This window comes from Camelus bactrianus, chromosome 14 (assembly GCF_048773025.1).
Source record: "Camelus bactrianus isolate YW-2024 breed Bactrian camel chromosome 14, ASM4877302v1, whole genome shotgun sequence".
NCBI lineage: Eukaryota > Metazoa > Chordata > Mammalia > Artiodactyla > Camelidae > Camelus > Camelus bactrianus.
The window spans coordinates 27338600-27366457 of record NC_133552.1 but is presented as its reverse complement, the minus strand read 5'-3'; the positions used below and the strand labels follow the sequence as shown (position 1 = coordinate 27366457).

The following is a 27858-nucleotide window of genomic DNA, read 5'->3' as shown; positions in this document are numbered from 1 at the left end:
TCACTCCTTTAAATGTTCTAATTTAGCTAGTACTCCAGCTTTTAATTTTCATACTGTTTGTGACTGGCAGAATGTGTTATCTGAATGTTTAGATTAAGTAGGAACATTTTAAAAAATGAATACTTTTCCTTTTTTCCACCCAAGAGAATATTATTTATTTATTTATTTACTTGATATGGTTGCATTTAAGATTCCAATGTTACTATTATTTTCTTTTTTAAAATTGAAGTATAATTGACTTAACAATATTATAATGTCAGGTGTACAACATGATGATTGGATATTTTTATACATTACAAAGTGATCACCACAATAATGGTCAGTTTCTCCATTTATGTTTGTAATAATTGTTTTTGTGTGTTTAGGTGCTTCTATGTTAGGTGCATATATATTTACAATTATTATATCTTCTTATTGGATTGATCTCTTTAACATTGTGTAATGTCTTCTATCTCTTATCACAATGTTTGTTTTAAAGTCTATTTCATACATATACATACTGGTATATGTATTGCTACTCCAGCTTTCTTGTCCTTTCCATTTGCATGGAATACCATTTTCCATCTCTTCACTTCAGTTTATATATGTCTTTAGAACTGAAGGGAGTCTCTTGCAGCATATATATGGGTCTTGTTTTTGTATCCATTCAGCCATCCTGTATCTTTTGATTGGAGCATTTAGTCCATTTACATTTAAAGCAATTATTCATTGGTATGTACTTATTGATATATATTTTGTTACTTGTTTTCTGGTAATTTTTGTAGTTCTTCTCTGTTTCTATCTCTTTCTTTTGTTCTCTTCCCTTGTAATTTGATAAGAGTTTTTAGTGTTGTATTTGCATTCCTTTTTCAATTTTTGTTTAGCTCTTACAGGTTTTAGTTATAGTTACCATGAGGTATATATATGTGTGTGTATATGTATATACATATATACATATATGATTAAGTTGGTGATTTCTTAAATTTGAACATACTCTAATAACCCTGCATTTTTACGCTCCACCTCATTATGTTTAATGCTTTTGGCTTCACATATTGCAGCTTTTGTTTTTTGTATCCCTTAACTACTTATTGTGGCTATAGATGATTTTGCTGCTTTGTCTTTTAATTTTCCTACTAGCTTTATAAATGGTTAGTCTACTACCTTTACTATATATTTATCTTTACCAATGAGCTCTTTCCTTTCATATTTCTAGTTGTAGTCTTTTCTTTTCTGCTTAGAGAAGTCCCTTTAAAATTTCTTGTAAATCTGATTTAGTAGAGCTGAACTCTTAATTTTTGCTTGTCTGAAATGTCTTTGATTCTGAAATACTTTTATCTCTCTTTCAAATCTGAATGACAGCCTTGCTGGGTAGAGTATTGTAGGTTTTTTTCTTTCAGTACTTTGATTACATCATGCCACTCCCTCTAGCCTGCACAGTTTCTGCTGAGAGGTTGGCTGATAGCCTTTTGGGAATTCCATTGTTGTACCAAACTAGCTGCTTTTCTCCTGCTGCTTTTAAGATTCTCTCTTGATCTTTAATTTTTGCCATTTTAATTAGAACATGACTTGGTATGGAATTCTTTGTGTTTATCTTGTTTGGGACTCTCTATGTTTCCTGAAGCTGGGTGTCTGTTTCCTTTCCCAGGTTAAGGAAGTCTTCAGCTATTATTTCTTTAAATTAGTTCTCTAGCCTTTTCTCTTCTTCTTCTCCTTCTAGGGTCCCTATAATGTGAATGTTAGTATGCTTGATGTTGACCCAGAGGTCTCTTAAACTATCCTCAAGTTTTAAAGTTCTTTTTTCTTTTTCTGTTCAGCTTTGTTTATTTCCACCACTTTGTCTTCTAGTTCATTCATCGGTTCCTCTGTATCATCTAACCTACTGTTGATTCCTTCTAGTGTATTTTTTATTTCAGTTATCCTATTCTTCAGCTCTGTTTACTTCTACTTTATATTTTTTTAATTCTTTGTTAAACTTCTCCCTCTGTTCATCCATTCTTCCCCTTAGTTGAGCATCTTTATAATTATTACCTTGAATTCTTTATTGGATAAACTACATTATCTCCATTTTGTTTATTCTTTCTCCTGGGCTTTTGTTTTGTTCCTTCTTTTAGAACATATTCCTTGTCTACTCCTCTGTGTTTATATCTATGTATTAGATAGATTGGTTATGTTTCCCAATTTTGGAGTAATGGCCTTATGTAGGAGACATAATATGGGGCCTAGCAGCACACTCTCCTCTGGTCACCAGAGATATATGCTCTAGGATTGACCCTTATATGAGCTGCATAGTCCCTTCTGCTGTGGCAGGGCTGACTACTGTGGGGGCAGGGCTAGCCCGTGGCCAGTTGGTTACTAGGCCTTGACTTGTGTGGTGACTGCCAGTTCACTGTTGGGTAGACGGGTCTAGGTGTGGGATTCAAAGGCCTCAAAGTTGATGTCAGCCTGCTGATGGGTGGAGCCAGGTCCTGGAGCAGCTGGCTACATGGTCTGGGGGTCCCATTGCTGTTGTTAGCCTGCTGGTGGGCAGGTAAGCTCCTATGCTGTTATGACTCTAAAATGGCACTTGCCAACACCAGTGTTCTCACTGTAGAACAAGCTTCTAAAAATGGCTGCCACCACTGTCTATGTCCCCAGGGGGAGCCCCAGTATCCTCTTGGACTCTCCAAGAGGTTCTCCAAGATCAGCAAGTGGGTCTGACTCATACTCCTTTCAAATTACTGCCTCTGTGCTGGGACTAGGAGCATGTGAGATTTTGTTTATGCCCTCTAGGATTGTATTTTATGTTTTCTACCACCCTCAATTTCTCCTGGATCCAAGCCCCACTAGCCTGAAAAGCCAGCTCTTCTAGGAGCTCATCTTCCTGATGCAGTACCCTGGGTTGATGAGTCCAATGTGGGACTTGGACTCTGTGCTGCTTTGGGAGAACCTCCACAGTTGTGATTATTCTCCTATTTGTGGGTTACCTACCTGAGGACCTGGGTCTTGACTATTCCACATCTGTGTCCCTCCTACTCATCTTGTTGTGGTTCCTTCTTTATATCTTTAGCTGTGGAAAATCTTTTCTGCTAGTCTTCAGGTTATTCTCATAGATACTTGCTGTACAAATAGTTGTAATTTTGGTGAGCCCATGGGAGGAGGTGAGCTCAGGGTCTTCCTATTCCAAAATCTTGGCCATACTCTACAAATAAAGATTTTTCATTGACACATATCAACAAGCTTAATTTTATAATAAATAAATAAGTGTACTTTGATTTAACAAGAGATTCAGGGTCTTAAAAAGCTATCAGACATAACTGAATAAATTTCTGAAGTTATACAGTAATGTTTATAACAGCTTGTCCCCAAGAAAGCATAGTCACTTAATGTTTGTGATTCAAGTAATAAATTAAGTGTCACATTTAGCATCATTTTCTTCCACAAACTAATGGACTCTCTAGAATCCATTCACTTGAGACTTCTCTTTCTGCAATGCCTGTTCTTTGAAGAATTGTTTAAGTTTTCAAGAGAATTTGAAACATTAGTCTCTAGACAGTTTCTTTCAAAGTACCCTCTTGCTATTCAGACTTAGGTGACAGGAGTCAAATCACTGTTGAGCGCATCAGAATGACCACCGTGTCTGCTGAGAGGTTTGTCTGTTTTTTTAGGTAGGTGTATGTATTGCATCTTTTGGGGAAATGTAACCTCTAAAATAACCAATGTGGGACAGTGTTTATACTAGACTACCAGAACAAACATTTTAACTAAAATGAATTGCCAATTCGGTTAGACTATTTAACTGGCAGTTAAGCAAGCAGTTTTTTGTGTGAATTAAAGAAACCAACCAGTGATGATATTTTGTGAATACAAACTCTATTTTGGTTTCTTTAAAATTAAAATCGTTGTCATGGCTTTGATATTTTAATACACTGTTGCTCTTGGCACTCTGAAGTGTGTGTGTGTGTGTGTGTGTGTGTGTGTGTGTGTGTTGGGGTGAAGCAGGCAATAAAGAGAGAAATCCATGCATGTCATTGTTTTATAGGTAAATGTGTTATATTTAATATGAGATTGTTTTCAAACATCAGTAACTCCTTCAAAGACATTCTTGATGAACTGATATTAATAAATAATTCTCTATGTAAACACTATTATAATTATGTTCCTGATAAGTTTCATGTCCTTACTTAAAATAACTAAGTAAAAGATATCATAGATTACATAGACATTATAAGGAATGAACATAAATTTAAAATTCATATTTGTTGAGTTTTTTCCCTTATGTACTTCTAAAACTTAAAACTTACTTCAACATAAAGATGGCCAATAGGCACATGAAAAGATGCTCAACATTACTAATTATCAGAAAAATGCAAATCAAAACTACAATGAGCTCTGATCTCACAATGGTCAGAATGGCCATTATTAAAAAGTCTACAAATAACAAATGATGCAGAGGCATGGAGAAAAGGGAACCATCCTATAATGTTGGTGGGAATATAAATTGGTGCAGCCACTATGGAGAACAGTATGGAGGTTCCTTAAAAATCTAAAAATAGAATTGCCGTATGATTCAGCAATTCCACTCCTGTGCATATATCTGAAGAAGACTCTAATTCAAAAAGATGCATGCACCCCAATGTTCATAGCAGCACTATGTACGGTAGCCAAGACATGGAAGCAACCTAAATCTCTATTGACAGATGAATGGATAGAGAAGGTGTGATATATATACACAATTGAATACTACTCAGCCATAAAAAGGATGAATTAATGCCATTTGCTGCAACATGGATGGTCCTAGAGATAATCATACTAAGTGAAATAAGTCAGAAAAAGAAAGATAAATGCCATATGATATAACTTACATGTGGAATCTAAAAAAAGGCTACAAATGAATTCATTCACAAAACAGAAATAGACCAATAGGACATAGAAAACAAACTTATGGTTACCAGCTTTTCACGAAGATGGTGCTGAAAGCGAAGAAGGAAGCCCCCACCACTCCCAAAGCCGAAGATAAAGCAAAGGGTTTGAAGGCCACGAAAGCAGTGCTGAAAGGCTTCCACAGCCACAAAAAAAAAAAAAAAAAAAAAAAAAATGAAATTCCAGATGTAACCCACCTTCCAACGGCCTACAACACTGCAGCTCAGAAGGCAGCCCAAATATCCTTGGAAGAACGCCCCTAGGAGAAACAAGCTTGACCACTAAGCCATCATCAAGTTCCCCCCGACCACCGAGTCAGCCATGAAGAAGATAGAAGACAACAAAACACTTGTGTTCATTGTGGATGTCAAGGCCAACAAGCACCAGATCAAACAGCCTGTGAAGGAGCTCTATGACATTGATGTGGCGAAGGTCAATACCCTGATCAGGCCTGATGGAGAGAAGAAGGCATATGTATGACTGGCTTCTGGCTATTATGCTTTGGACAAACTATGCTTTCCAACAAAATTGGAATCATCTAAACTCAGTCCAGCTGGCTAATTCTAAATATAAAATTTTTCACTATTAAAAAACAAACAACAAATAAACAAAACCTTATGGTCATCAAAGGGGAAAGTTGGGTAGGGATAAATTAGGAGCTTGTGAGTAACAGATACACACCACTATAGATAAAGAAGATAAATAACAAAGGACTACTGTATAGCCCAGAAAACTATTACTATTCTGTAATAAACCAAAGTGAAAAAGAATATGAAAAAATATATATGTATATATCTGAACCACTTTGCTGTACACCAAAAACTAACACAACATTGTAAATCAACTACACTTCAATTTAAAAAAAGAAGAAATGTACTTCATCCAATTGGCAAACATATTCAAGAACTGTTAAGCTATAAATCGAAGCAAAATCAATTCATTTATTTTTTAAAAAATAATAACTTCTGGCTCAAAAATATTATATTGAACATTTCTAAATGTCAGATATCTGTAATGCTAGAAATCTTTAATTTTGTTAAAACAACTTGGTTAAAAGCTGAGTACTGTGTTTTTTCCCTTGATAAATTCAAGTAGCTTGTATGAAAAATATCTGATATATTTTCATCTTATAATCTTTACTACAGACATTCAGAAAGCTTTGATTCCTCTTGACCATATTCTACCAAAATCAAATTCATTTTTGTCCAACAAAAAGTTCAGGAAGATTGCACAGAAATATTATTAATGTTGAAATAACAGACATTTTCTAGATAATTCTATAGAAAAGATAATTCTGAATAGGATTTTTTTTTCTTGATAATGTGCTGTTATTCATTTTTCTTGGAACCACTTTTTCCTGATAAATACAGTTTTTCTCCTGTAGTGGTGAAACCACCATTTTTCTAATAGTTAACAATATATCTCCCAGATGGTCATTTCCTCTTTTTGGTTCCTTGACCTTTCTCTTCAGCAGTGCAAAATTCTTTTCAACAAATTCTTTCCAAAGATATCCACTAGCTTTTAACAATGAAGTTTGCAAGGGACCCAACAAGCTCTCTGTCTAATTGCTTTTCACCTCTGACCAGCTTGTTGTTTTTGGCTGCTGATTTATGTGTGTCCAGAATACCTAAGTTTCTTATCGTGCTTGTTATCAACTGTTACTTTGGCAAGATCTTTATTATTTCTAAATTGCAAAAAATCCTCCTCATTTTAGAAAAACAATTTCAGTGTCATAGGCATTTAAGAGACATAATTAATTCCATGCTTGTCATCATTTATTAGCAAGCTTACTTCCTTTCTTTGTAATTCCTTCCCCTGATATATTTGTTAACACCCTGCTGATTAGTGTTAATCCTTTATATTATTAGAATATTTTGCTTACTTGCAAATATATTTCTTTTTAGCTAAAGTTGTCTCCTTATCTGATGTGTTTACTTTGCTTTCATGTCATTTTCTTATTTCCCAAGTAGATTTTATTCGTCAAAAAGTTTTAGTGGTACGTGCTCAAGCCACTTGTTCTATAGAGTTCTCATTTCTGAAGAAATTAAAAGATATGCTAGGTTTTCATTAAATCTCTTAGATTGAATATTTCCTTCACACTTCTTGATTTTCATATTTTTTTCTCTGAGCACTTGGATAATTGGGTATTTTTTTCATGAATTATTATACAGTCAAGTCTCTACTGCTATACTGGAGTCATTCATTTTATCTATCCATACCTGCTTTTATATACATATTGTTCTATAAAACATTTATTTATATACTTCATCAACAAAAGGCCTTTTAAAAATTCCTAAGATGACAGGCATCGTCCTCTATCCCTTTTGCAACACCTAAGAATCTAACAGTTAAGATAAAGCACTAATTTAAGAATATAATGATTTATCTGAGGATTATTTGGTTTTGAAATGGAAAAGTCATAAAACCTATTTAAGTAAAATGTTTGAGTCTTAGTGCTGCAACTTAGTCACTATGATCTGGATTGGGTTACAAAAGTGATCTGTGTCTAGTCCTCATCTATGAAAGATAACACAGGAAGTAATTTTGAGAATAGAATTAGGCACATTTTATTGAAAGAGCTGTGTAAATTGTAACACACTCTACATAAATTTTTACTAGAACTCCCTCATTGTTTATGTAGGGGATCAGGAAATAGGATGTTAACTGATTTATAGGTAAAGATTTGATCTGGGGCAATGTGTATGCATTAAAATAAGATTAGGTGTAGTTATTGAGGTTAGAGAAATACGGGAAAAAAGAGACCTTCCTATTCTTCTCTTTGAAGCCTTAACTCTTCTGAGTGTTTAAAAGTTAATTAAGAGAGTTTCTCTAATCTTTCCCACTCTGTCTCTTTTCTACCTACCCCATGTCTCAGAATGGCTATTAACTTGAGTTGAAGAATGCAGCCAGGCTATCCTGACTGTAGAGGACAGTGTGTCATTATCACTGCCCCAAGGAGCCTTTAGAGACATTTTACACCTAATCACCTCTCCCTCATGGAAATTTAATAGTACAGATTTAGTGTATCTCTGTTTCTGTACTGTGGCTCTTTGAATAGCCACAAACCATAGTAACTAGCTAAAATGTTTTAGTCTTCATGACTAATTTTCACCCTCTCCGGGGTTATTATTGCCCCTGTGGAGAATTTGTGCTATGGGGGACTGATGGGAAAATTGGTACTTCAAGCTCATCCTCCTCCTTCTGTCCTCCTTCTCATAATAAGTCTCCCCTAAGCTGAAAACTACTGAAAGCCAGGAGAGGATTTCGCAGATAGAGGCTATGCAGGTCAACTCCTAGGGCACAGAGCTAGATGGAGAAGGGTGAAGTGGACCTGGATGGGTGAGCAGAAGATATTAACACAGACAATAAGCCAACTGCTATGAACTACATCTTCTATGTGCTGTGGTCTCAAGAACAGGCAAAGTCAAAAGTCAGAGGGGATGTGTTCTAAAGCAGACAGAGCAGACAGGCAATCAGAGTAATAAAAACAGAGCTTAGCACAACAAACAAACAAACAAACAAACAAACAACAATGGTTCAAGACCTAGCTCTTCTTCACAAATCTTAAATGCATGCCAAGATTGACACTCTCTTGCTGTTGTCTTCATGGGTTTTCAGTTAATTAAGTTTCTGCTGGGTATATGATCCAAAAGGGTTGAGTACAACATTTTATTTTATAGGAGGATTAATGAGGCTTAAGAGAAGATGGGATGTGGAAGAATTAGAACTTGTATCTAAATATCTACTAAACCCCAGGGCCTTCCTGATGCTTCACATTATACACCACTACATTTCTCCAACTGACCCATATTTTCTAGCTCTTTCCTGAAAGCTTCTACTTAATTCCTTCCCATTTCACTTGCCTTCCCTTTAAATTTTACAAGTAGTATTAACAGTTACAAACTTTTATGTTGGGAAATTATATCTGATAAATTATTCTCAAGCATTCATATATTCAGCTTTTTCACTTATCACTAATTATGAATGACCCCACATTTTCATTTCATATAATAATTTGACATTTTTCAGGGGATGTTCTTTTTAGTTCTTTGTCTTATAAGGCAACCTGAATCCACATTTAAATCAGCTTTGTGTTTAGCAACTTTGTGTAAACACAAAGTGTGTAGTGATTTATATATCCATTTTATGGCAAAAAATATGCAATGTGGGGACATTTACAAATAGAGGCATTTGCAAAGATATGGTAAGGGTCCACTAGAATTGAAAATATAATGTTATAAAACATAAAAGAATGAGATTTCTCACAGGATTTTTGTTTTGTTTTGTTTTTTTAGTTGGCACATAAGAAAAGTCTTCCAAAAATGCACAATTAGAAAGAAAAAAAGGAGACAGTCACTATTCTTTTCCTGATAATGTCTGAGAACAAACTGAGTTTTCTCAATTTATCTAACACTCTTTATAAGAGGCACAAAAATGAAACAAATGATAATTTTAAGAGAATAAATGCTCTGTTCTCCTTAAAATAAAATTACATATTCCCTTGTAAAAGAAAAGATGTCAGAGTTAGCATAAAAGAATGAGTTCATGTTATTAAGAATTCACAATTAAAATATTAAAATTCTAACATTATAAAAATGCTCATAAACCCACATCATCATTTGATGTCAAGATAATACTGTAGTCATTAAAATATAATGTTACCTAGAAATTCCATCTGAACAAAGAAATTAGGTAGAGGAATTTTATTAAAGAAAATTAGGATTCCAAAAGATGTTTGAAATCTACTTTGAGTAACTTTTGTGATTGTAAACTATAAATATGAGCATTAAGTACATATTTAAACCTGGTGAGTTTCAGTTGCTTTTTATTTTAATCACATAGTGAGTTCTGCAATTTGTAGGAAATACTAGCAAATTTATATTCAGATCAGCTTTCAATATTTGTGTGCATATTTAAACACGTTAAAGGTACATTTCTTGACAACATGATACCTCAATAAGCACTATAAATAGTCAGCTTAGCACTGTGGATGAGTTGTATTCAATTGAATTCAGTTCTGGATGTTCATCAGTAAAATATAGAACATGCTTATTTATTTGTTTTTGTCTGCGCAGTACAGTAGCATTGGCAGCTGGTCAACCTTTAAATGACTGTCTGCACCTATCCCTTAGCTTTATGTCAACTGGCATTAGAAGCAAGAATCAATTAGTGATACAGCTTACACAGGGTTAGAAATACATAATATAACTGCAAATTTATTAACTAATACAGTAGTAAAACAACAGTAAATGAGTGTTTAAGAAGAATATTTCCCCCTATGCCATGCAAAACAGAAAAAGTCATCTACAGACCATTATGAAAAATCAAGTTTTTTCATTTGCCAGATTTTCTTCCATTCTGGGCTGTATGCATTAGTGATGAAATTCTCATAATTTGTTAAGAGACGTATGTTTTTCTGTGGAAAAACATCTTTTTTCTTTATGACGGAGAAAATGGATATTCACTACTTTACAGAGCATGACACTTGGCTTTATCATATTGTAAGTGTGGAAACAAGGATTTTATGAATGAATTTGTTTTCAGATTTTAACAGATAGTTAAATTTTGTCTAACAAAATTATCATTTTCAATATACACCAGGAAGTCTTTATTTTCACTGTCTTCATACATATGCTGACTCTCTAAGGAAACATATTTGAAATCTCAGGATTTATTGGAGTTCTACTGCAAATATCTTCAGTTTAATCAGAAATACCTCTGCAAATCTTACCAAATTTATTTTTCCACACCTACTTTTAGTCCCAGTAGTATACATTTCTTTGAGTTAACGATCTGCCTTAATTTGTAAATAAGACAAATTTATAAGATTCTGTTATAAGAATATTTTAGTTACTTATAAGTGGACTCTCCTGAGACATAGGACATTCTGTTCCCAATTGTTTATTCTACCTCTATGATTAAGAATGAGTGTTTCATGTTTTCTTTTTCATCGCCACCTGCATAATACCTTGCTCTTCTCAGTCACCTTCTTCACAGCCTTACTTACAAAAGTCTTATCACCCTTCTATAAACTTTTCCCAAAAAAGTAGAATTGTACAATTGCCTTTCCTGGGAAATGCCAATATATATTGACCATTGTGGAAGGCAGAATAATGGCCCCACAAAGACATCCATTCCCTAATCTCTGTTATCTATGAATACGTCACCTTGCATGGCAATTTGAGGTGTAGATGGAATTAAGGTTGCTAATCAGCTAATTTCAAAATAATGAGACTCTACTTAATTATCGAGATATATCTTTAAAAACAGAAGGAGAAGATGGAAGAGTCATTGAGGGACGTGTGATACGGAAGAGGCAAGCAGGATTTGAAGTATAGGAGGGACTTGACCTGCTGTCACTAGGTTTAAGATGGGAGAGGGTCACGAGCCATGGCATGTGAGCTGTCTCTAGATGGTGGGACCAGCCTTCAGCTGACAGTCAGCAAGAAATAGGAATCTCTGCCTACAACAAAGACATGGATTCTGCCAACAACATGAGCGGGTGTATATGTGAATTCTCCCCTAGGGCCTCCAGAAAGGAATGTGGCTCTATTGACACCTTAATTTCAGCCTGGGAGACCCATGTTGAACTTCTGACCTCCAGAACTATAAGATAATATATTTCTGTTGTTTTAAGCCTAGTTTGTGGTAATTTGTGCAACAGCAATAGAAAACTAATAACAGTCACATTTACCTCCAACTGGTAATATATTAATTAACTTAGTTATTCTATAAGCATCCATTAACTGTCTTGTAGCTTGATAGGGTTGGTTCTTCTCCACTATGACCAACTGGCTGAAGGGATTTAGCTCCCATTCTTCCCAGAGTTCTACTGAAATATTAGTAGAGAAGTAAACAGGAGAATACATTCATTAAAGAATCAAAAACGAGAGGAGGAACATTAGCAAATAATTTTTTTTAATAAATCTGTAGAACACAGAGTGTTGTTTGGAGCATATTTATAAATAATCTGGAGCAGAAGAATTTACTGACCAAAACCTACGCAGGAAAGCTTACAGTGGAAGTGAGTATGGTTACTTCCTGACAAGTCCTGAGAGACTTCAGATTCTGTATTGGACACTTTAGAAATAGAACGTTAAATGTGAGACAGAAATCAAGGTGATTATGTGAAGCAAAGTCTATAGATTGGCTGTGCAATTTTCCTCGTCTGCATCCCGAGGTTAAAAATAAATGGGGTAATCAGCCAGAGAAGGGCTAAGGTGTCTAGTGCTGGGATTATCCACCAGAGTAAGCCTCTCTCAGACAGAAGGATGGGAGCGAAGAGGACTTCCTGTCTATTCCTCCCCTTAAAGTGAAGAGAGTCGATAGATTTAGTTATATTGGTCAGGTAAATATTATACATGTTGACAATGTAAACACAGTAGTCAAAATGACAAAAATGGCAGGTGGGAACAAAGGTTGAAGGAACAGATTTCCTCGTTTTATGATAGTTGAGAGATTTCATCTAAAAATGCTGAAACAAGAAACAAGATTTAAGTAGGCATATTATTTTAAATGATAAATGTAACATACTGTGGTAGGCAACCTCTAGATAGCCCCGATGATCCCTTCTTCCTGGTACTCACAGCTTTGTTTCACCTCCTCACCTGGAGTGTGGGCTAGATTTACTGACTGGCTTCTAAGGAATAGAACATGGCAGATATGGCGGAGTGTCAATTGAGATTAGGTTATTAAAAAAGACTGTGACTTTGGAGACGGGGGTGGGGAGGTGGTAGGGTAGGGAGGTGATTATAGCTCAGAGGTAGAGTATGTTCTTAGCATGCACGAGATCCTGGGTTCAATCCCCAGCGCTTCCATTTAAATAAATAAATACCTAATTGCCTCCCCCATCCTAATTAACTAATTTATTAATTTAAAAAACAGTGGTGTTTACCTTGAGTGCTTTCTTGGGTTGTTCAGCTGCCAGGTCATGAGACAGTTCAGTGGAGAGACCTGCAAGTGATCCTTTCCCCATAGGCGAGGCTTCAGATCAAAGTTCTGGCTGATAATTTGACTGCGACCTCAGAAGAAATCTTGATTCAGAGGCACTCAGCTAAGATTCTTGACCCAAAGAAACTGTGAGAAGTAAATTTTTTGTTGCATTAATTTTTTTAAATATATTACACAGGTAATTTACTATGCAGCAATAGTGAATATACATGTTTATATACTTATTTATATGTATATATATACAAACACATATATAATTTTGTATTGATTTTGTAAGTAAATTTTCCATATAAAAGGTTTAAATTTTATGTAGTCAAATGTCTCATTTTTTCCCAGAAATTTTAATTTTTCTAACCATAGATTATGCATATAGTATCCAAGATTTTTGTGTTAAGAATGTTTTTTTATTTTACAATTATAACATTAATTCCTGTAAAAATTTTTTTGGTCTAGAAGAGGGTCCAATTCGACTTTTCCCATATGCCTACTCAGTTTTACCAGCAAAATTTATTAAATAATCCATCACTTTCCTACTTATATAAACAAATAAAATAAGTTTAATGAATTATCATATGTAATTGGATTTGTTTCTGAAGGCTATTCTGTTCTACAGATTCATTTGTCTCTTCCTATACCAATACCTTCCTGATTTGATGAATGCATGCTCTAGCTAATTAGTAAAGCAAGTTCTGACCCCATCCAAATTGCTTTTCTTTTCTACATTTATTGGCTATTCAAATTATAATGTACAAAGCACTCAAGATGGGCAAGATAAAGCTAGCTCAATTTTAAAAATGACCAAAGAACACAAAAAAGTTTATTTACAAAAAAGCAAATTAAAGTGACCAACAAACATAAAGCTCTCCAATAATCAATAATAGTGAATTAAATTAGCAATAAGATATAATCTTACCCTATCTTACTGACTACAATGCAGGAGCTCTATTATCTATTTCTAGTGAGAATGTGAAGGAAAAGTGTACTTATCTTAATGACAAGGGACTGAAATACGCATTATTTCAGCCTTTTGTGAGGATATCTAGTGATATCTAAGAGAACTTAGAAGAGCAGGACACCTTTGACCCAGCATTTCCACTCCTTGGAATCTGCATCATAGAAGTAAATTAACTAGGACTTCAGAGTATTTGTACAGAATGTTCACTGCAGCAACGATCATTGTGGCACAAAGCTAAAAGCATTTTTCATACCTGTTAGTAAAGGCATGGTTCAATAAATTATAGTACATGTATATTACGAAATTTACAACTATTTTAAAGGAATCTCTTATAAGTATACTAGTCAAATTAAAGAGATTTCCAAAACAAAATGCAGAGAAGTATAGGTAATATGATCTCAATTTTGTAAAATAAACAATGACCCAGAAAATGAATGCAGGTATCATCTCCTTGCATGTAGAGTAAGATCGTAAAAAATGACTGAGCAAGCTGAAATTATGCACATTGATTTAATAATCAATGGAGAAAAATATGATTGTTCTGAAACCCTTAACAAATGTAGTCCAAACATTAAAACTGTCTTACTATTAATTAGGTATAAATGTATAGAAAAATTAGCAAACGTAAAATGATATATTTAGCACACTGTAAATAAAAACATGAGGAGCATTAAGAATTAAATAATTTTATTTCTTTGTAAAAAATGTATTAAATTTATCAAGGATGATTGGAAGAGTATTGTCTTCTCCACTGAATAACTCACAACATGGAGTAAGTATCCTTTCTATGCCTTGGCAAATTATCCTTCTACTTTCTAAGTTTGATTCTGTGTCTGACATTTTATCCTCTGCAGTTTCAATGTTGTAAACTATCTCCAGAATAGCCTTTAATGTGAAGGTTTTTTACTGGCATCACTTCCTCAGGGGCATCAATCTTTCCATCACAAGCACTTTCCTTATTGATGTTGATGGGTTCACCTTCACTAAGTTCCTCTGGCCATGTAGCTAGAGTCTCGAGTGGCAGCCGTGTGAGCATCCCCATGGCCAGTCATTTCTTTTATAGCTTGATTTATGTTCAGTTGGAATTTCACTTCGAGCATTATGACTTTTCTTTTTTCTGCTGCACTTTCATCTTTGTTGCCCACATCCCTTTTTTGATTATTTATTTTGTAAAATGTCGTGTAGTTTTATCACTTTGAGATGAGGAAGCAACACACTACATGCTTTGCTGTCTGTGCATGGCTTGAAGGAAAAATGTGCAGTGGTCAATCACCAACAATTGAAAAAAGTGCTGTGATTGGTCATGATCATGAGGTACATTTGTTATTTACATGGTGGTTTGTACACTGACAAGCTGGCAGTGTAGTTTGTAGTTTATGCAATCATTCACAGTTATATACTGTGGCAACTGAAATTTGAACCATGTTCTTGGAAGACTGGTGTTATTTAACTAAACTGTGGTAAGTGAAATTTGTTTATGTAGGAACTGTGCAAAGTGAAAACTTTCTGTTTATGAACATATGTGTATGATTATACAGTCATGTATTTTTTACATTTTTAATTGTGGTAAAAACATAAAATTTACCTATTTTAACCATTTAAAAGTGTGTAGTTCAGTAGCATAAAGTATATTTACATTGTTTTACAACAGATCTCCAGAAATTTTTCATCTTGCAAAACTGAAACTCTATACCCATTGAGAAATGTGTATGTTTTACATGATTATAAAATCATGAAGAAATATCAAAAGATTCTTAATAGGTTGTAAACATTTGTTAATGGGAAAGGACTGCGTTTCTGAATTAAGGGACGGAGAATTAGGCAAAAAACAGAAAAAGAATTGCACTAAGATAAAACATATACAATATTATCACATTTATGTATTTATGATACATATAAAAATATTTGTGTGTATATATGTAAATAAAATAAAGGTAACTAATTACAAAGAAATCAGTTAAATTAGCAAATGTTGGAAGGAAGAGATAACAGATGGAGTAGAAGTAAGCTAATGTTCTCATCTTTCATAACACAGTCAGTTTATACTATTGAGTACCAATAAATTGCGAAAACAAAGCATAATGTAATATTCAGTATTACAGAGGTAATGATCAGAGGAACTTGAAATGAAAACAGCTAAATGTGGCTATCTCTGCTAAATAGAACTAAGAGTAAAGAATGGGAGATTTTGCTTCATGCTTTTATCTCCTGTAATATTGGAATTTTTATTACCGTATTTATTTTATGTTTATAACCTAAAAAAATGGTAAACTTAGTACATATTCTCTGCATGCTTACAATCAAGTTACACAACACATAAGAATTAAAGTACTACACAGGGCAGTAATCATTCAACAGCATAATTATCTGTTTTGAAATATGTGTATAATAAAATCATTTTTCCTTAAGAAGTGAAGTTTAGTAGCAGCATTAATGAGGAGAGAGGAGGCACTACATTTAAAACTTCTGTGATCATTATGCAGATAGTAATGTCTAACTCCATAAAATACTAAGATGAATTAAGGTAAGTAGCAGGACAGCAGTAAGAACATTAACCTAAAATTTGAAACCAATTTAAATATTCTATGGTCAGCTATACTATGTAATGGAAAACCATGTCAGTTTCCTCCTTAAGCGGCTCAAGTCACATTAGCATTACAGTATCAGGCAGACATAATAGAAAAATGGATCTTGATCTAAAAGGTTCTCTAAAGCACGCTTGATGTTGAATAATTTTAGCAGAAGTCATTCATTTCCTTCAAAACTAGTTACATTTAAATCATGGCTTTAAACATAATTGTGGGCAAATTTCCAGACTTCCAGAGAATGTGTGAACATGCAGGAATATGGGAGGGAGGAGTGACTGAATTTGCTAGAATCTATGTGTAAAAATCAAATAATCTTTCATAAATGTTAAATACCTTAGAAAGCATGAGAGTGTATTAGCAGCTGTGTTTGCTTTTCTGCTGCTGTTCTTAGAAGAATGTGTGTTGGTATTTTTGTATGGAGCTCAAGAATGGTGTGCATTTTTCATCTGTGCATGATGTAACGTTGTGGTTGGTAATAGACATTCTTCTGTCTAAGTTTTGGTATTGAAAGATGACACATTAATGTGAGAAATTGGATTTTGGTTATCAAGAGGAGTAGAAGATTCTGTCACACTTTCTCAATACTGATTTTCAAAATGGATCACAATGTTCAGAAAGAATGAAATAAATTTGCAAACTGCATGTAAAAGAACGTCTGTTGACCTATCTTATACATGGTAATTAAGGCAAACAGGCTAATTGCTTGGTCCCAGCTATCTCTGGATGCATGTGAAAATCTGTATCGCAGCTATGACTGTTGCATTTCCTGGACTACTACAAAGGCATTGACTCCTCAGAGTTTGAAAGAGAGAGACAGATTGGTCATATATTTAACACTTAGCATGTTTCCTCATGGAAAAAAAAAGGATTAAATATATACAGAGGATGTTCCATGAATTAGTGCATATAAAAAAACTCTATTTTCAATTAGAAGTTATATTTTACAATCACACACACACACACACACACACACACAAAAGAACCTACTAATCATTCTACTATGACTGAAATGTTTTTTACTCCTCAATTTCATCCTGAAGACATAGTCCATATTAACAAAAGTAAAGCAGAGAAAAAAATCAAGATAGTTAAATGGATGACTTTCAAAATGTTTAGCTTTTAAAATGACTGGCTTTTCATATTAGTGATTGGGCAATTCTCCATGTTACTCCATGTAATAAAAGCAGAATGTTGATTCTACCTTTATGTTTTCCTTTGACCAATTCTCTTGTTTGTAATAAATTCTCTATTCAACTCTTCCTAGAAATTAAACTTAATTCCTTTCTCTCTGAGAGTGTTGAGAGCCTCTTTCTATTCTTCAATAAACTTTCAATAATGCATGGGCTAAGGTGTAGCCAGTATACCCATATGTAAAAGAAAGGAGACTCTGGAGTATAGTTCAAAAGTTGAACAAGAAAAGCAAAGAAATAAAACAGCCTGGCTACCTGAATAGGTAAACGCAGGTAGGGAATGTTTGTAAAAGGGATTCTTGGAATTCTTCAGAAAGTTATATTTGGTGAATTTTTAAAATTCCCTCTTGCTATCTCCAAATCTTCAGAAGAGCTTTGTTTATCATGACAGACTGTCCATCTGTACTGATGGGAATTCAGGGACAGGTCAAATCTCTACAAATAACGTGTACTGGCTCTTCTTATGAAAACCTGCTCTGGGAAAAAAAAAGTCACAGTCTTCGTATTGTAAACACAAGTTTCTTTTCACTTGCTTTTCTATTCGTTTTCCAGCTTTCCCTCCACCATGTCATATGTGAGTTTTGCAGAAAGGTTCACAGACTCACTGTGCACTTAATGTTTTATATATAAATCCAAAAACTCCACTATCCCAAATTAACGATAACATTTGTATATCCTAAGATCCACTCTAACATCAGAGAATGTAAAAGAAACTAATATTTATTGAATGTCCATCATGTAGTATTTTTAAAATTTTATTTTTATTGAAGTGTAGTTGATTTACAATGTTAGTTTCAGGTGTACAGCAAAGCAATTCAGTTATACATGTACATACATTTTGTTTTCAGATTCTTTTCTATTATATGTTTGTGAGCTGGTCTTGAGATGAGTTAAGGCCGTGGGACCCAAGGCCATGATCAGAGCATGTTTATAATTAAATAATTGCTCCACACAAGCATCAATTATATAAGATTTAGAACAAAGAAAATAGGAGTACGCATGTGCTAGAGATATTTTGTAAGCCTAATGAACAAAGAAACTCAGATTGCACATGTGCTGACAAAAAACAGATAAAAGCAGGACAGGTGCATCATAGGTGCACCTCCCTGTGGCAATAAAATGTTAACCCCGTGGTGTCCCTGGCTGAAGTCTGTCTGGAGGTATGGCAACTCCTCGTGCATTTTTTCATTTGGGCCGCTCACCTCCTAGAACCCCACGTCAGCCTCCCTCGGCTGACAATGTTATTACAAGAAATTGAAAATAGTTCCCTGTGCCATACAGTAGGTCCTCACTGTTTATCTATTTTATATGTAGTAATGTGTGTCTGTTAATCCTCAACCTCTAATTTATCCCTCCCTGCCATTTCCCCTTTGGTAATAGATGTAGTTTGTTTTCTATGTTCTTGAGTCTATTTTTGGTTTGTAAATAAAATTTGTGTCATTTTTTTTTTAGATTCCACATATGAATGATGTCATATGATCTTCGCCTTTCTCTGTCTGACTTACTTCACTTAGTATGATAATCACTAGGTCCATTCATGTTGCTGCAAATGACAATATTTCATTCTTTTTAATGGCTGAGTAATATTCCATTATATAAGCTACTATTAATCATCTCATTTAATCTTTATAACCGTGGATCAGAAAGATTACAAAACTACAACCAATAAGGGTGACAAGTCAAGCCCCATATGTTTTACATGCTAATTTCACCTTTGCCTGGTCAGGATACTGTTGCATCTCATCTTTTTTGGTAAGAGCATCCCAATTTCCTTTAAGGACTCTACAACTCCTTGTGGTTTGAATGCACCTGCCCATCTCATTCTCTCACTTGTGTAACTCCTCCTTTCCCCTGCCAGGTCCCCTCAACAGACCTAAGCATTTCACTCAGGTATGTCTAATCAGAGCCCTCTCTAAACTTTATTTACTTGAATTATCAAAGAAGACTGGCTAAGCCATTGCAGCAGGAGCAAATGAGGAAGACATGAAAAAAGAAACAGAGAAGAGTGGATGTGAGAAATGTCAGGGAGAAAGAGACAAGGAGGGTCCCAGTTGACTTGAATCTCTAGCACAACATCTTCATGGGCATGCAACCAGCATGTCACACAGGATTCTGTACCTTGCACGTAACATTTAATGATTTGCTGTAGCCATCTTGAAATTCCTAATAATTTTTAAACAAGGCATCTTGTTTTTTTACTATACAAATTATGTAGCCAATCCTGATATCCAGGTCCAGCTTCTGAGATCTAGTTCTTTCTATTAGGTGAACTTCATTAGTATTTTTGTTGTAGTTGTTATAGGAAAATAAAATATTTTCTGTCCTTAAGCTAGTTTGAGTTGAGAATCTGTGACTTGCAATGGAAACAGTTTTCACCAACATATTTCCAAACCTGCACTTTTTATCAGTTCTCAGGTTGTGATACCATCAACCCCTGATCATCTGTGAAGCATAAATTATTCACTTATGAATGATTTATGACACAGTTTTAACACTAAACATTGTTTTCTTGCCATCTGTCATGCTTTCAGCTAACTTCACAACATCAATTAGAGTCCATGGAATGAAAACTAGTGTTAACAATTCCTAAAAATATATATATTTCATTTATATAAAATATAAATACTTAAAATATCATTAAAAATAGAAACATACATGAAATCAAATAGCATGTAGCAAATGCATGCCAGGAAAAGTTATAATACATATTTTTAGAGTGCTTTCCAGTTTATAAAATGTTTTTACAAACGATATGTCACTATAAGAAGTTCTCTATTTTGAATGGAGCTAGTGGGCCTATTGATAGGTAAATCATCTACCTGGTAATGGATATACTTTGCATATTAATATTTTAGAAACAAATGAAGATAGTATCCACTGCGCATATGGAAGCATAGCTTACCTACATCTGAAATTGAGTTTGTGGCACTGGTAATCACAAGTTGGTAAAATCTGGACAAGTAGAAGAAAATCCATCTATGAGAAATTAAAACAACTGGAGGGGTTGGGTGCTGCTGAATTGAGACAGAACTCAAAGACAGCAACTTTTCCCAGCGGAAGAGTGAAGACTAGGGAAGGACATGGTCAAATGCACGAAATCATGTGCATTAATTAGATAAAAAAGGACATGAGCTTCACATTCTGAAGTATCGGAACGAGGGCCTGTCTTCTGAAACCTCAGTTTAGAAAGTTAGGTTGGACTAGAAGTACTACTTAATTTCAAAAAGCAGCTGGGCATATTTATTAAGGTCACAAGAACACGTGGTTACTGAAGGGAAATAGACTGTCTAAACATTAAGGTTTAACACAGGTTGGGTGGAGGGCTAAGACACGTGTCCATAGTCTGGTGGTTTTATCTGTCAAAAAAAAAAAAAAAAAAAAACTAGGGAAAAAAATTCTGGGCTAGAGTCCCCTGTGTGTCTCTCTCCCCTGAGAACTTCAGCAGGGCCTGGTGTACCAGAGTTTTCTGCTCAGCATTGTCCCAGCTCTCCTCACTCATTCATTTGCCAGCCTAGTTTGTCCTTGCTCAAGATCACCATTCAGGAAATGGGTAAGGTGCAACTCTTCCTTGTCATAGTGTAAATGAAGAGAGGATGCTTTATTTTGTTTACAACAGTTCACTCCCTCCTGTTAGTAAAGAAGTGAAAATTAGATTTAGGGAATCACATAACTGAGAGAGGTGAAAATAGAGTTATAGAAATGGCAGGACCTTAAAATGAATTCAGGATTTAGTAACCATCTGAAGGACAACGACAGATGGTAAGTTTAGAGGTGTACAAATATAATGGGAAGAGGTCAGATGGATTCCGATAGCAATTGCGGAAGAACTGCGTGATAGTTTTGAGGAATAAAGGAGAGAAGAGAAACCATATGGTGAGATGATAATTAGGCTTCAGCATTTGCCTTTAAGAAAAGAAAAATCTTGAAAACTTATTCATGAAGACACAACCTGAGGTAAAGGAAAAGATTTATTGGAAAATGGAAGAAAGAGAGATGGCACTATAGGTCTAAATTGCAGAATCTTGAAGAGATTTTATAGCAAAATTAAACCTAGGAAAATTAAGAAAGGAAAAATAGAAATTTAAATAACCCTGTACTAAGGAATCAGGGTTCTTAATTATAGGGATAATAGAACAGTACTGAGAAATTGAACAGAGTTTCCGAAGAAATTATTTCTAAAAACTAACCCCAAACATTTTGACACTGAAAATACACTGAGTGAATTCTCTGCTGATTAAAATGCAGATCTCTTCCTCATGTCCAGGGAGAAAAAGCAAACATCTTCAAGTGCAGAGAAGCATCTCTGTGGAGTGTGGGTGACTGGCTAAGCAGACTGAAGCTTGCTAAACTCAGGGGTCACCCTGTTCACTAGGGTAGGACCCAGTGTGCTTCTTTAAAGTCAACAGAAGGTAAATGTTTCATGACCTTAAGCAACTAGTCAAAACATCTTTCTCCTGCCTATTCTCTAGTCCAGGCAATGTGTTTTGCTGTGTTAGTTTATGGCAGTTTCTGCCCAAGAGGTTTCCCCTCATTCTTCTGAGGTATCAGAGTCGTGATAGCTGGAGTAGCTGGATTTTAAACCATGGGAGAAACCAGGCGATCAGATAACCTTTTCAGAGAGACCTCTGGAGCAGTGGCCTGTAGGATGCAGTGGTGGACCAGAGTGGAGTCTGAGAAGGCAGTCAGAGGTGGGGTAAGCTATGTAGGCGAGCAGGGGGCAGAGCCTGGGCTGAGGCAGGGGCATTGGTGTGGAGATACAGTGCATCGGAGAGGTATTAAGGATTAGAAATTGACAGGATTAAGAGACTGGATGCGACACGGAGCAGGTTTCTGCTTAGGTAACTCGGTAGCCCGCGTTGCTGTCCTCCAAAGGGACTTTACTGGGTAAGAGGCAGATGCAAAGAGAAAGATATTGATTTCACTTTTGTAAGTGTTGGATTTTAGGTGTCTATGGGATAATGTTATTTCTCCTCCTTTCCAATTCTGACTGCCAACCTTCTGATGAATATTTTTGTTTACGTGGATTAAAATATACCCTTGAAATCAAAGTTATCAGTCCTTTGATCTAGAAGGAACCCCAACAACGTCTAATTATGTGTGAATTCATTTGATTCTCAGAGGGTCAAATTTATTTCATTCTTCCTTTTCAGATTTGGGGTAGTGCTCACTGTTCACCCTGGATCACCTTGACTTGGGTGTAATTTGTCAAAGAGAAGGCAAAGTCAAAGAGAATATTCCAGGATTTCTGTCTGGAATATTGAAGAATGGCAGTGGTGCTGGCAAACATTAGCAACTGGGATTGAGATTGTGAAAGGTTCATTTTTGTTATATGTCTAAACTGGGAATATACTAGAATTGCGATATCATGGAATGTCAGACTGGATGGGACTTTCAAGGAGAAAGAAAGTTCACACTTATTGAGCATATAATATGACACAGTACTTTGCGAGAACCCTTTTCTATAAGTTACTTCAATTAATCTTTATAATATGCTTTAAATTACTTCTCCTGTTTTGTAAATGGAAACAGAGAGTCTCAGAGGATAGGTAAGTAGTTCAAAATCACTCAGTTATGCAGTGGATTATCTAGAGCTTTTAGAGGATATGAAGGTGTTACCACAAAAGGGGAAAGGAAGAGACCCTAGTTCTTGTCATACCCCAAAGATAAGAATTCAGATGGGAGACAGAAGCATTGTGCAGTGAAGATTTTAAAAGTTTTATTTAGCAAAGGAAAAGTACACCTCCAAGACCAGGAGGTGGGCTGATCCAAGGACAGACAGCAATGGTCTTTGTTTGCCCCTTCTCTTATGCCCTCACTTAGAGGTGGTCTCTTGATTAATTGAGGGCTCTTGCCCCTGAGTGCTTGCTTAGTCATGCTCATCACCCTTTGCTCATGTCCTTACCCATGATGCACACAGAAAAACCTATGGGGGGCAGGGCTAAACCACAATGCTAATTATATTACAATGAGCCTTGGGTCATGTCAGGTTAGGTCCTTGTCACTACCCTACAGTTGCAGCTGTTTGGTTCTAACTGGTTTCTTGCTAGCTCTAATTTAGAGGAAGTAAAGCCCCTTTATGCTGCTAGCAGGTATACTACCATCTTCCAGATCATCCCTCCTCTCCTCTACCTTATCTGCCCGGTGCCCTCACTTACCTAACTACCTAACGAAAGGAGCCAATATCACACTTGGTACCCTATGCCAAAGGTATGAAAGTTAGTTCTTAGGCAGCAATAAAAGGTCTCTTTCTATGCATAAAGTACTGATAAACAAATATTCAGTATATCTAAAGATTTAAAATTTTATGGGGGCAATTAAGAAAAATGTCTACAAAGATTCTTTAAGGGGGTGATAATAAAAAAAAAAGGTTGAGAAACATGGATTTAGACCCAATTTCACTTAATAAAGTTTTTCATTTTTTTTCTTTTTTGCTGAATCCTTTTTTGTTCCACATGAAACCTCGTGTTGAACAATAATATATACAACAGGTAAAAGCAGTGTTGGTTTAAATTTCCCTTGGAAGAGGACTCAGAGTCATTCCATTTCCAATGCCTTTCCCCTCCCCTTCTGCGGTTGCCCTGGAGGAACAGATATGAAAGTTTAGGCTCTGAGCATCTTAGTTTGAATATCTGAGGAACACAATTTAACCTCTTCATTTTGCAGATGAGTAAACTGAGGCACGCTTGTAGCCGGTAAGCATGAACTCCTCCAGTTATTTTATTATTTGGAGGTGACAAATAAAGTGAAACCGATTCAGGCTTTCTCCCTTGGGGCATACTGCAGGGTGAGATGCTATCACATCAGGAGATGGGGAGAGAAAATAAAGCCCGAGCAGAGGTCAGGGAAAGAATGTTTAGAGAGACGAGGAAAAAAATAAGCAAGCAGAGATGTTTGAGAAGGATATTCAAAAAAAGAAAAAAAAATTTTTGTGACTATGTATGGTGACAGATGTTAAGCAGACTTATTGTGGTGATCATTTCAAAATATATACAAATATCAAATCATTATGTTGTACACTTGAAACAAATATCATATTATATATCAGTTATACCTCAATTAAAATTTTTAAAAAATGGATAGCTATCAAGCACAGCAAATTGAGAGGGTGTCAAGGATTGAGATCCAACAGTATACAATTTTCTGGCGACTTGTGACTGCAGGTTCAGAACAGTGTACAGACAGAGCTTGATTTCACAGGAAATTGTAAATACTTCAATCATTGTAAGAAAGAAACCCAAGGACGCTAACTTTGCTAACCACTGAAGCTAACTGTACAATACCCTCTCATGACCGGATGAGACATCAATATGTTAATCACAGCAAATTGACAAAACCATTCTTTAGTCTCTTGTATAAGGATAGGCTCAACTAAAGAATCAGAACCAAAGCAAATAATGCACACAGATGAGTGCTTTCAGGAGAGACCTCGATAATGACAGGCTTTATGTACATTTGATTTTATAGAATGTCCAGAACACAGTAATTCACCTGAGGATAAAAAAGGGAAAACTATATGGTGATGAGGAAGAGACATAAAGAAAAGAAAAAGAACATTTGAAAAATCTCTGTTGGGTATCAGAGAATTCTTCTAGCTTATTATATGTGTGTGTGTATGTGTGTGTATATATATATATATATGCATGCACATATATATGTGTGTGTGTGTGTGTGTGTATATATATATAAGCTTTGAATGACATAGTTATTTGCTCTTGTTAGACAAATTATTATCCAAGTGACTCAACAAATTATATCTGGGTGTTAGTAATTGTGTTTTAATATGAAGGAATTAAACTGTAATCTTACAACAGTCTTAATGATTTCTTAATTCCATTTTGCTACTTATTTCAAATAATGGGATTGTGATCTGCTAGTGACATTTAAAACTCTCAAATGAACCTTAGCTGTGTGTTAGTATTAGTTAATGTAAGTTAGTTGACATTAAGGAATACTCCCATTCTCTCTCAAATGGCTCTATCACCTACAAATATGGGCAGATTAATTTTCTAATCAAAACATCCTGGAAAACTATTAAGCATGACGTTAAATTGTGTTCTACTAATTACATTTCCTAGGAAACATTTCTATCTCAACTTAAAGCATAAGACCCTGGAGAAAACTTAGCAGAGGACAAATTAGTTTAATGTGTTTTAAGAAGAATTACATAGCCATAAAATAATTTTGCTTTTCATACCTACCTTAAACTAACTCTGTTCCTCACAGTGATTCAGTATGGTGGCAAGATATTCTTGATCTTGTTCAACAAATTTTTTTAAGGTATTAAAGCCTGTGCAGGTGTGTAATATGGCAAAGGGAAGAACTTGACTCTGTCGTGAACATTTGTCCCAAATTAATATTTGCTTCTTGCTGGAAGACCACTCTCACTGAAGAGACAGAAATAACTGAACAAAAGTAATTGTGATAAAACAGAAACAAACTCACAGACACAGAGACCAAACATGGTTACCGGGGGGGAAGAGGGTGGGAAGGGATAAATTGAGACTTCGAGATTTGCAGATACTACTATATATAAAATAGATAAACAACAACTTCCTAACTGTCTAGCTCAGGGAACTATATTCAGCATCTTATAGTAACCTATAATGAAAAAGAATATGAAAAGGAATATAGGTATGTATATGTATGACTGAAACATTGTTCTGTACACCAGAAATTGACACAACATTGTAAACTGGCTATATTTCAATAAGAAAGAAAGAAAGATAGAAAGATAGAAAAAAAGAAAGGAAGAAAGAAAGAAAAGAAAAGAAAGAAATTTTGTATTACCACCACAAATGGAAGACCAGTAAGTTCTACTTGGTATAAGATAAAGTAACACTGAAAATTTAAAAAGAAAAGTAATTGTGATGCACCAAGGGAGAAAAATAATTTAGCAGAGGGTCAGAAAATATTTTTCTGTAAAGGGCCAGATAGCAAACATTTTAGGCATTGCAGACCACATGGTCCTATGGATGCTACAGTTGTGAGCAAAAGCAGCCATAGACAGTATGTAAAAGAAAAGGCATAGCTGTATTTAAATAATATATTTTTTTTACAAAAAATAGGCGGTGGATCAAAATTGCAATGAGATATCACTTCACACCCAGCAGCATGGCTAAATTCAAAAAGGTAGATTAAAAAAAAATGTTGGTAAGGATGTGGTGAAATTGGAACGTTCATGCCCTGCTGGTGGGAATGTAAAATGGTGCAGCCACTTTGGAAAAGTCCGGCAGTTCCTCAAACTGTTATCATACGACCCAGCAATTCCTCTCCTGTATATATACCCAAGAGAAATAAGTATTTATGTCCATGCAAAAAATATATTATTTAAATACAGCTTGTACATGAGTATTTATAGCAGAACTATTCATAATAGTCAAGAAGGAAAAAAATCCAAATGATCTATCAACTGATAAATGGATAAACAAAATGTGCTATATCTGTAAATGACACTCTACTCAACCTTTCAGGGACGTTTGGCAATGTTTGGGGAAATTTTTGGTGACAACTAGTGAATAAAAGTCAGGAATGCTGCTATATACCGTACAATGCACAGGACAGTTTCCCCCACGACAAGGAGTTATCCAGCTGTGGAAGTTAATAGTGGCGAGGTTGAGAAACCCTGGTATAGGCACGTAGCTTATATGACTGTATCAGTGATCATTTGTGCATATGATCTGCTTTTTTCTCATCTAACATCCTACTGTAAAACAGCAGCAATTTTAACCAAGACAGACAAGCAACCATGCCTCAAATCTGGTTGGGGAGGCAACCCTGTTCTGTCTTGCCATTGAGGGTTTGGAATCAAAGTGCAGAGTCAGTGCTAATGGCTAATTAGTCTAATATCTGTCATTAAGCAGAAAATGTTATAGAATTTATGCACAGCGAGATATTCCTCCACTGTAGTCAGGTGGTAAAGCAATGGTGAACTTGGTAAAATTAAATCGATCAGGTTTGGATTAGGCTTGTTATTAAACGGTTCTTTTTTTTTTTTTTTAACATTTTTTATTGAGTTATAGTCATTTTACAATGTTGTGTCAAATTCCAGCGTAGAGCACAATTTTTCAGTTATACACGAACATACATACATTCATTGTCACATTTTTTTTCGCTATGAGCTACTATGAGGTCTTGTATATATTTCCCTGTGCTATACAGTATAATCTTGTTTGTCTATTCTACATTTTGAAATCCCAGTCTGCCTTCCCCATCCCCCGCCCCCTTGGCAACCACAAGTTTGTATTCTATGTCTATGAGTCTTGTTTTTGTTTTGTATTTATTTATTTTTTTTTTT

The 27858-nt window shown here is 35.2% G+C and overlaps 1 pseudogene; it reads left to right on the top strand.

The window, feature by feature from the left end:
* Positions 1-4925: 4925 nt before the first annotated feature.
* Positions 4926-5439, top strand: LOC105083455 (large ribosomal subunit protein uL23 pseudogene; annotated as a pseudogene).
* The last annotated feature ends 22419 nt before the right edge of the window (positions 5440-27858 follow it).